The sequence below is a fragment of the Ischnura elegans genome, chromosome 1 (assembly GCF_921293095.1).
Source record: "Ischnura elegans chromosome 1, ioIscEleg1.1, whole genome shotgun sequence".
Classification (NCBI taxonomy): domain Eukaryota; kingdom Metazoa; phylum Arthropoda; class Insecta; order Odonata; family Coenagrionidae; genus Ischnura; species Ischnura elegans.
The window spans coordinates 168,511,109-168,522,982 of record NC_060246.1 but is presented as its reverse complement, the minus strand read 5'-3'; the positions used below and the strand labels follow the sequence as shown (position 1 = coordinate 168,522,982).

General features: G+C 39.3%; 1 protein-coding gene across 1 annotated transcript in view; it reads right to left on the bottom strand.

The window, feature by feature from the left end:
• The window catches only part of LOC124173509 (coiled-coil domain-containing protein 96-like), a 63,444-nt gene that overhangs the window by 7,966 nt on the left and 43,604 nt on the right, over positions 1 to 11,874 (bottom strand). The window lies entirely within an intron of this gene.

Below are 11,874 nucleotides of genomic sequence, written 5' to 3'. Positions count from 1 at the left end.
CCTCCTAAATCCAAATATGAACTCCGTTTTTCCCCATCACCCACCATTTTCGGGGGAGCTCCCCCCCCCCCTCCAATTTTTATCACTTTTCGCTCATTTGGAGGAATTATATGGATTATTTTAGCATTTAAATTCTTTTCTAGGGGTTTTGAGTGGATCAAAATCCTAAAAAATTCATTTTTATAGTAAAGAGGTAGATTTGGGGGGAATTAGTCTCCGTAAATTGTGTAAAAACGCATTAAAAATGATCAATTTTGCATTTTTTTTCGCAAATTTTCACGTATTTAAAAAATTTCCAGCTTCCATTTCACATCATCCTCCCCAGAATGATAAAAATATATAACAACAAGAAACATCAGTATTAACCCCTCAAGCGTGACTTTAAATGCCCGTGGTCGTTCTCTCAGCGTGTGCGACACAGCGTTTGTGTCGTCCGATTGCCATGCCTCAAGCGTGTGCGACGCACCCTATGCGTCCGAATGTTTCATTAGGCATTCCTATCTCTTAAGCTTCCATATATGTACTTTTAGTGAGTATATATGTGAGATACATCTGCCTGCTATCGTTCTGTGCCCCTGTGTGGTCTGTGTTTGCGTTCTCGTATTTTTTAGAATATTTTTTTCTAGCTGGTGTCAGGAAAGAAACGCTTCCTCTAGGGTCAGCGTCTGGTTGATGCTAATGAAAGATATCCTTCCACTCAAGCTCTGGTTATGTGCTTTCTTAGCGATTGTGTGTGACGTGTGGGGATGCTGAATGCTTTCGTCTCGGGTTCGTTATCATCTGCTTCTCTGCCTCATCGTTTCCTTTCTCTTTCATCGAGGCAATGATAGTGAAGGCATGGTCCGTCCAGGCATTGTCACTCAACGCCTCACGGAGCCTCGAAGACGGACCAGCATCCCCGCATCTTGGTATCTTATTTACGACGTTGAGGCTAAGGGTTGGGGTGTTTTCATCCCTGCGCTTGCTTTGGTGATTTTTTTAATTTTTTTTCGGCCTTGAATCCACTCCATATCTGTACCCCTCTTTAGTTGACCATGGCTTCTAGCTCGCGTGAGTTGTGCGATGAGCAAGTGCTTGACGCTTTGGAAGAAGAGAGCGCAGGATGCTCAGATACTACTTCGGAAATTTCAATCGGATACTCTCTGGATTCCAGTTCCGAAGAGAGCGAAGGACCTTCTCATTTTTCTGTGAATCTTCAAGAAAATAATTGGCAAGAGATCGACAGTGCTGACCCTCCTCAACCTTTTGCGTGTGAATTAGTGGGAAAACAAATATTGCCTGTTCCGTGTATAGATGATCCCATGGCATATTTTGAGTTATTTTTTGATGATGAAATAATTTCAATTATAGTGACTGAGACAAACCGCTACGCAGCACAGTTTCTTGCTCGTGAGAAAGAGAAAATTACGAAGCAAAAAAAGTCGCGCTTCCAAAAGTGGGTCCCCACAACTCTGGGGGAAATAAGGGTGTATTTAGGTTTACTGATGTTGATAGGAATAATTCAGAAACCAAGCCTCAGAATGTATTTTAGCAGAAAGCATTTATTAGAGACTCCATTTTTTTCCAATGTAATGAGTGAGCAAAGATTTTCATTGCTCACCAAATTTCTCCATTTTGTAGATAATACCGATGAGGAATTGGTAAAAAAGGATCCAAAACTGTATAAAATTTTACCAATTAGTGAATATTTGAAAAATAAGTTCCAAAAAGTGTATATACCCGGTAAAGAAATCAGTGTAGATGAGTCTTTGTTGTTGTGGAAAGGTAGACTGTCGTGGAAACAGTATATTCCCATGAAAGCTTCCCGGTTTGGGATAAAATTGTTTGAACTTTGTGACTCCGCAGGGTATTTATGGAATTTTATTATTTACTGTGGCTCAGGGACAAAATTGGGCTGTGAAATCACAAAGGACACATCTTTTTTCAACTAAAGTTGTTCATGTGTGAGAAACTATTAGACTCTGGTAGATGTGTTTATATGGACAATTTTTACAGTAGTCCCGATCTTTTCCATAGGTTAGTTCAGAGGACAACAGATGCTGTTGGAACCGTGAAAATCACGCGTAAAGGTATGCCAGTAAACATCAAAAAGAAACTAAAGAAAGGAGAAGTTGTTAGTGCAAAGTGTGGGAAATTGGTTGCTTTGAAGTGGAAGGATAAACGCGATGTTGCATTGCTGACTACAAAGCATTCAGACCAAATGCAACCCGTAAGTCGAAAGGGCGGGCTAGAATGTGTAAACAAGCCTATGTGTGTAACAGAATATAATAAATATATGGGCGGTGTAGATTTAAAAGATCAACTTTTAGAATCGTTCCTGCTGGAAAGAAAAAGGACAAAAGTGTGGTACAAGAAATTATTCAATCACTTAGTTAATACAGCTGTGTTGAACGCGTACATTTTATACCGTAAGGCTGGTAATAGCAAAGATCACCTATCATTCAGAATGAGCTTAGTCAACAAAATAATTGCTAAGTATCATGGGCAGAATTTAGAACAGCGCAAAGGACGGCCCTCGGATATCGATACGGAATGTACGCGATTGACCGGGCAGCATTTTGTTCAACAAAACCCGAAAACTGAGACATTTAAGGTTGGAAGAAGAAAGTGTGTTGTGTGCACAAAAAACGGAAAGAGAAAAGAGACAAGATTTAGATGCAAAAACTGCCCAGGAACCCTCACTCTGCTTAGAACCCTGTTTTGAGCAGTATCACACGCAGGTCAACTATTAACCACTGGAGAAGAGGAGCAGGAAAAAGTTAATGGGTCTGAAAATTGTAAGTACGTGTTCATTATGATAAAATTTAAACAATTATTTATATAATATATTTTTTTGGATTTTTTTTTTGCATTGTGATAAGATTCAAAAAAATATTTTACTTCATGTCTGCACAAAATCTGAAGTGCCTCTAAATTAAAGCACCCTGGGTGGTTTAAATGCCTACGATTAAAGCACCGTATAGGGACGGAATAGCGAGGACGCATATGCTGTGTCGCACACGCTTGAGGGGTTAATAAAAATATTTTACTGCATAGCATAGCAACAATAATAAAATATGTAGCAATAGCTCGGAAGATTCACTTCACTACGCTGGCCTCACCGGCCTGTCCCACTCAGGCTTGTGCGGCAATTCTCTTGCTTTCGTACCTACAAAAGGAAAAGTAATACTTTCTAATGATACGAATAATATAAGATTGAGATTTTTATACTCTCATTGGAGTTAAAAAGTATTCTCCTTAATCATGGAGTTCCACAAAGTATCAGCCTCTTAAATCAATTATGTATATTGAAGTTGTCGTTACTTTTCCTCGGTACACCTCTAGTGATCGCAGAGTCAACTCTTTCGGTGTTCTGGATAAGGATACTTTTTTCAAATAAGTTTAAATTGAGCAAAACAGTAAAAGTTGTTTTACTCCAGCCTTTTCCAAGTGAATTTCAGCATGTGGGCTTGAGTTGTGATTATTATCGTGAATTAATGAGTAACTATGTTATGCGTGCGTAAAAATCATCCTCATCGCTTCTGCTGTTTGCGGTGAATTGACTTAAACATGGCAAAAATAACCTATTTCTTTAATTCTTACAACTGCATATAAATTTCACTCTGACTCCCAAATTGGCGGTCAGGGCTAGAATTAAGCTCCAAGTGTTTGCTGTACCACTTGTTACAGTAATTTGACGAAATACTTGGTCAAACTACTATTGCTGCTTCTGAACTGCTTCCTTTGGGAATACAACAGCCGCGCCCGATAAAAACATTACATCTTACGGAACTGGCCTCTGCGAGAAAGCTTCACTCATGGTTATAAAAATGTTGCTCATGTTTCCCTGGTTCCGACAGTACACATTCACTTGCCACCATTGCACATCAAACTAGGACAGATGAAATATTTTGTGAAAGCAATCGACAAGACAGAAACTGAATTTCAATTTTTAACTTAAAGTCTTCGTTTTAGTGAAGCTAAAACCAAGAAAGAAATTCGTGGGACCCCAGAATAGGAAATTTTTCCAAGATTTGACGTTTATGAAACACCTGAATCATAAAGAAAATTGAGCTTGCCTTGGATTCCGAAATGTGTGTTAGAACTTTATGAGTGACAAAGAAGTGATGATTATGTCGCCCATGTCGACGAATAGGGTGGTTTCCTATTATTTTTTTATTGCCTAAATCGAAAGATTATTACTCCTGGAGTACGTATTTCACGCTTTTAGATTTTTAAATGACGATATCTATTTTTCGCGATTAAATGAAAAGTGAAAATTTTCAAGCGCGCGAAAACGCGACGCTTAAGTATGAATGTCGGGAAGTCTCTCCGCGTGACGTATTTCTGGTTCCCCCTCCCGCCCTGCGAGGTGACCTTGAGGCGACGCTTAGCGCTGATACGACGCAGGCTGCTAGCGGCTAGCCTAGTACCCTGTTGGCTGGTAGCGCTTGGCTTAAATAAGGATTATTAATAACTTATCAAACGAGGAAAACTTTCCGACCTTAGCCAGTTTTAATAAGTGATTGTTAAGACACGTTTCCCTGAGCTCCGCGCCTCATGCATGCAATGGTAACCTCAGACGACGTATAACTCCTATCTTCTCGTATAGAAACTAGGTCCCTGTGACGTCACGTGGAGTGGCATCGCATGGGCGCCAATCTGGCCCTTTTCAAATGAGGATAAAAATGGACCATTGCCATTCGTCTAAACCGGTATTTCTAAAACGAAATAATTTGTATATTATGAATACACTAATGGTGGGTAACGAATCGCAATCAATGCCTTTCGTTTTCTTTGATGAAGGAAACCACCCTATTGCTGTCAGCATATTATGCCATGGGGTGTAACATATCACTAAAAATGCATTTCCTTCATTCACACCTAGACACTTTCATAGAATATTTTGGAGTAGTTTCAAATTAGCATTGGGAATGGTTCCATGAAGATATCACCAAAGGAGAGGAGATTTTCGTAGAAGTTGAATGCGGGCATGTTGGTATGTATATTAGGCCTACTGCTGGTTTTTGTATGAGAAACTTCTACCTCAGTGTATACAGGGAAATCAAATACCAAATTACTTATGTTATTCATTGTTCTTCCTATTTGTTATTTTTCTCTTTGCTTATGGGCGTGTGGTAGGTATTGAGGGCGCCAGCGTGGTAGCGTACCTTCTGAACTGTTGGCACAAATTTTCATTATTTTTTCTGTGCCGTGTTCTTAAATATTTTTACTATTGCTAATATGAACTTTTGATATATTTTTTCATCATTCTGGGATATTTCGAGTAGGGGAAGATGAAATGGGTGCTAAAAAATGAAGAAAATAAGTGAAAAAATTGCGAAAAAAAGGAAAGGTTGATAATTTTTAATGTGTTTTTTTTAATCATTAACGGAAACTAATCCCCTCAAATCTACATCCTTACGATTAATTATCATGTTTTAGAACTGTTCACCTCTCAAAAACCTAATAAGAAATATAAACACTAATATAATCCTTCTCATTCCTCCAAATTATTGCAAAAGTGATGAAAATTAGAGGGGGGGCTTCCCCCCAAAAATGGTGGGTGATGGAGGAAAATGGATGTCATATTAGGATTCAGGAGGTCATTTTTCATAAGAATCATCAGGAATGGTACCAGGGCTCGAGAAAAAATTATTTTTTGCCGTCCAGTGTTATCAGTAAGCCCACTTTTTATAGCATGTTTTTCTTGTGTCAGATATATTTTTCAAAAAGAACTTTGATTGGTATATTAGGAATGTATTTCTGGATCAATAAGTTTAACACAGGGTTCATATTGGGGGCCTTTAGGCATAGGCCTCGGGTATATATGCCCGAGTCCGTTCGAAATATCTCGTATGCGAATGCACTCGTACGACCGATCTCGCACTACGAGCGTTCAAGGCGGAATTCGGTATGCCCGAATCATCTTCGAGGAGAGTGGTGCGAGGGAGAAATGATTTGTTTATGGCAATGTGTCAACAGACTGAGGGGGAGGGGAGATTCTTGTTTCAAGACGTGGCAACACCGGAAGGGTAAAGGTAGGGGCGGTAGGCTAGGGCTTCCGGACAGCATGCAACCAATCATCAACCACCTTTCTGAATGAATAATTTTACCCGGGAATTCAACAACTGCGTTGCTAATGACGCTTTACGAGTACGCCAAATTCGTTTACACATTCACCAAGGGCATTTTGGAAGTGAACCAGCCATGTCCAAAGTTAATAAGGAGCAGGAGGAAATGCTGATGGAGTTCATTGAAGGTAATTAACATGGTGTGCCTTGCCTAGAAAATAAGTTACCGCATTAGTGTCGATATTAATGTTTCCAATGTCCTATTTCAGCGAATAAATATCTTGCCAAGAGAAAGTTTTCTACCCCACAAGGATGCTGCTGACAGTGGGAGGAAGTAGCGATGAAGCTGAATGCGTGCAGTGTATGCAAATTGTGGAAAGAGTAACGGAAGGTGAGTGCATGACGTTCTTGTAGTAGATATCTGTAGCAGAACGCGATTATTCTCAAAGTAAAAAAACGGCTTGCAGTATAGGAAGTGCGATTGTATGACGATCTTCTTAAGTGTGTGACTGATGTAATTTTGTATCATTAAGGTTTTTTACGTGCGTTTTCATATGAGCTGTAATTAATACTTTTCGCTTAGGGGTGGGCTTATGATTATCTAAAAAGAATTAGGTCCACAGTCACAGCTATCAAATTTTATTTATTTTCAATTATGCTGAATTCATAATACCGAATTTAAGTAGTGGGAGGAGGTGTGCGCATGCGGTTGTTATTGTTGACATTTCCAGTTTTGATGCAATTATTGCCGATGTCGAAAGCAATACAAATTGTTTGGTTCAATCACAAATAAACGGAAAGCCTTAAGAAGGCCGATCGTAATATCTATAAAGTGTTGCCGTAAGTAGCATAGTTATTTCCCGAAGCAAAACTTTGATGAAACTGAGAATCAGTGCTAATGCTTAATGAGTGAAGTGTGACTTTAATGAGTAGATGAATTCAAAGTAATTACAATTATCTAAAAACCTGTATGATTATGGATTTGGAAGCTGCTTTTCTAGTTTTCAGCATTAATGATTACATGAGAATACTTAAACTTGATAAAAATTCAACTATATTTACTTTCTAACGTGTAAGTCAACAGCAAAATTTGGATGACCTCTTAAAATTATTGTAATTTAAATTCATCTTGGTTTAATCATCCTTCCAGATCAATTGTGTAACTTGAAATCTTGCATGAAAAGAAGTGTGCATAAAGCAGTATCCAATTTCATTTATTATTAAAAACCATGAATAATGCATTAATTTGCCTACCCTAAATGTGACTTTTGGTCGACATACATCATATATAATTTGTGGTGATTGAATTTACCTATATGTATCCACTCAAAATATCTGTGAAAAATACCAGTAGCAATTAACATTCACATTACAAGAAACTGATTTACTTAGCACCATGTTATCTGTTGTTAATTATCAAATCAATGGAAATAATTGCTATTTGTTTACAACCCAGATTCAAGAATGGAAGCAGTAACAAAGATGGCAGCGGACAGTTGGTCAAGGTGGAGGGAGAGAGAAGATGGTGCTGGAGGAGAGAAGGATGTTGGCACTAGAGAGGGGTCTTAGAAGAAGAGAAAGTGTCAATAAAAAGGAGGAAGATGGATTTGGAGTAGGAAAGGGTGCAGTTGGAAAGGAGGAAGGTGGAAGGCATTGAAAGGCTTGGAGGGAGATTGATATATGTTGCTGAAGAGTTATTCTCTCAAATGAAAAATAAATAATTTGAAAAGAATGTATTCTATATCACTTAATTCCCATTTCCCTGGCACTACAAGAACTAATATAGTACTGACGAATATTTATCGGGTTCCATAAAGTAACACAGCCTTGAGGATGGGAGACAAGTCGTCTCCCGAAACGTCGGCTTGTATAAAAGCATTAACCTAGCTGAAAACCCGAGAAATATTCGTCAGAAGTATTCACCAGGAAAAATAAAAATCGTTTACTAATGTAGTAAATTATTAGGAAAAAAATTATTATTTCTTCATGGCGGTGTTTATTTCACAATCACTTCACTTATAGCTGTCAAAACTAGTATTATTACTAGCAAATATTTAAGCATAATACGTCAATATGACAAAACTAGCATTAATAAATCATAACAACCTTTATTTCGATAGTTAGAGCTGACGATCGAGAAGGTGCCCTCAGATATGGAGTTAAACTTGCAATAATCTCCGTGGTCACCTCTTTGGTTAGACGATATAGTTTAATAAATTTGGAATTGTCTAAATTAAAGGGCGACTTCCGTTCCCGTATTGCACGAGGAACTCGTCGTAACTTTTGTTCTTCCTCTTCTAGATCTTCTGACCCCTTTGTAACCACTCACACGCATGCGAGTGAAAACTCAGGCATAGGCCCCCTGGTCAGGGTAGTCATGGCAATAAAAATCTGGACTACTTTTCATGTCAATGTCAGGGATAAACTCCTCAGGCATAGCAAAATGATGAAAACCTTGGTTGAACATGCTGAGCATTGCTGCATTTCAGTGGCAAGGTGGGCATTTTGTTGCCCTCCTGGCTTGGTGATAAAGGGCATCCACTTGATCTTATTTCTGCTACTACTTCTTCTGCTTGACTTCATTCCATATTGTACACCTTGCAGCATTTTCCCCTAAAATCCTTATACAGTGGAACCACGTAAAAGCGAGTACGGGCTATTGTGAGACCCCTGCCATTACGAGAGATAGTCGCTGCACTATCAATTAACCCTATGATTATCATGTAAAAATAAATCCATTTTTATGAGGCCCTTTCGGTGTTGGCACTCGCCATAGCGAGAGTTTCCCATTGCTGGAAAACTTTCACCAAGAGTCCCTAATCTCTGTAATTGCTGGTGATCTGTTAGAAATGAAGTTAACATGGGGTGCTCAGTCTCGTATTCATGTGATAATCCGTCGTTCGATAAATAAGTAGTGGAAATACTGTGCCATTAACATTCACGAATTTTTGATCTTCTTTCGTTACCGGGGCGGCAGAAAGCAGTCGTCAGCATACCTGCACGTCCGTGATTTGAGTGTGAATAGAGAGCATTAGAAGGTAGACACTATGGCTAAATAACGCCAAACATCCTGAAAAGTTTCTTGGATTTTCCACCAGTTGATGTTGTCCATGTCTCCCCACATTTCGATCAGCAAGTTTCGATCAGCAAGATCGAAACGTCGGGAGACATGGACAACATCAACCGGTGGAAAACCCAAGAAACTTTTCAGCAACTGATACGCCGGGAAAACCTAAGACCATACAACACCAAACATGTCTAAGCGAGAAAATGAAAATAATGGAGCAATACGAGAGTGGCGTAATCAATTTATCTTCCTATTTTCTTTTCACAATTAAAAAAAAGCACCCGAGGAATGCAGAACATGGAGAGTTAAAAGGAGCTTTGTTTGGGTGGTTTTGCCCACTTCAATCTGCAGGAACTACTGAGAAAGGGGCTATACTTAACCCTTTCGCGCCGGACCTTCGTTGAAGGAAATTCTTCCTCAATACGAGTCTCTTGAAAGTTTTCTTTACTCCTCTGTACGAAGCCTTTCCGCGTCGACTAAAGGCAGTGGGTCCCTTCCGAAACATTTTTGGACCTAACTCGGTGGGGAGCCGATCCTTTTCCTTGGCCTCTGTCCCAGACCCTAGGAGGGATTAAAAGCCCCTTCCTAGCACGAGTCCGCGGTCAACTAGATAAAATATTAACGCAGAATATATGCAAATACTTATTGTTCATATCGATTTTTTAAAATTCAAAATGAATTTAGTGTTTTTTTCTGAGCGTGCATAAATTTTAAACGAAGTTCTAACGTTTATATAGACGGATTTAGTATATTTACTAGTTGTTTTATAACTCTGTTGATATTAACGTTAGAATTTCGTTTGAAATTTCCATGTGGTCAGCAAAAAAAGATGAATTCATTTCTAGCATTGCATTTCAAAAGTAAGCAACAAATATTTTTGTGGAAAACACACTGCAAATAACAGTAGTTGACCGCGTGGAGAGGATAGGAAAGGGTCGACCTGAGCGGCCGAAGAAGGGGCTGGGCTCGCGCTAAGGCGGATCGTGAGGGGCGACCACGTCCGTGGGTCTATTGTGTCCGCCACGGTCACTTTTTTCGACCTGTGCCGCACAGGCACGGCATTCGTTGGTTAGGGTAAGAACATTCAGAACGCACTGGTGTGGCATTCGTAGTTGAGGAAAAAAAATCCTCGCCGCACAGGTGCGGAATTCAGCGCGAAAGGGTTAAGGCTGAAGCAGAGTATTTCAGTGATAGATTGAGAATCAAGAACTTCAAGGTTCAGAAGGTTGATTATACTAATTTAAAACATGAAAGCATTATCTCCCTTATATAGTTTTTGGTTTTTTCCCGACGAACAATTGCAGTGAAGTTTTCTCGGGTTTTGCACCGGGTCAGGTCCTCCATTTCTCCTTCCAACGTTTCGACGGGCAACTCATCAGGGATCGCCCATCGTCATCAGGGATTCAGGAATCCAATTCCTGGAACGTTGGAAGGAGGGCCTGACCCGGTGCGAAACCCGAGAAAACTTCACTGCAATTATCTCCCTTCATAATTGCTGGTGATGCCTGCGGAGTAAATCAGAAGCCGTGGAAGAAAGGACTCCAGTCCTAGCGGAATATCTCAAGGAGTATTCCCCACGTGAAATAACACAGACGAAACAACTCCTATACAATCTACTCCCCAAAAAAAACCCTTGCAGCACAGGTGTTTCTTGCAATGATGCTTCTAGATGCTGCTGATGCTCTGCTAGCGATGACATATGTGAAAAGCTGATGCTGCGCTTTTAGTTTATTTAATTTAAAAAATTCTGCATTCCATTTTCATGTTTTGCAGTCATTATTGAGAATGTTAAATCAATAAATTCATACTTGTAAGTTTTATATTCCTAAGGATCTTTCAGATGCGTATGGTTTTTCATTTCTTTGTTGCATATCCCACCCATGCATGTTATATTAGTCGCAGTTTCTTGCAGCTTGCTTTTGTTTTATTTAAATGACATCAGCATAATATCTGCATAATATTTTTTGTGAAATATTGTCAAGTTAATCTATGCTAGGTCTCTATCAAGGAGGTTGTAAATATTTATATTTTCGCACCTTTGAAGGCATGGCGCCCATTTCAATCCGACCCGTCGATGCACCTTCTACGGCGTGAAATACAGACAGTGATACATTGAGGCCACTTTCAGACGAAACGACTTTTTGCCAGTTACTGTTCATGTGAAATTCAGGTGGCTTTCAGATAAGAAGATTCTGTACTGGTGTGTCAGGCCACAAAAGGTGATGACCATTAAAAAAAACTGTAGGTAGATAGGTACTTATTTGTTGACATAATTATCTGTGACGCAATGATTAGATAATCCGTGACATGGTTGAATGACGGGATGAATATCAAATATTTGGACTTCCACAGATATTTTACAACAAAAAATTAACCAAATCAGTTAAGATTTTTCGAGTTTTAGCGAGAAGAACTAACTGCAATTGATTTATAAGGTGATACAAAGTTCACCGGGTATTCTAGTAAGACATTAAAGTGGAAGTTTCGATTATCCATTTTCCGACATTTCGTGCCGTCTATCCCGATCATTAGCCCATTTGGACAATTGGGAGTTAACTGTAGTGTAAGGAGGCAGACAGTATTAGTGGAGATCTGGTAATGGACAAGTAAGCAGTTACATAAGAACCCAGAGGCATTGCAGGGCCTTCTGGGGGACTCTTATGATAGACTTTTCCTTGAAGGTGAGTTGTTTTTTAGCATGAGGTCTAAATACTTCTTTTATACCTTCATTTGAGAGAAATGTTGAAAATTAAA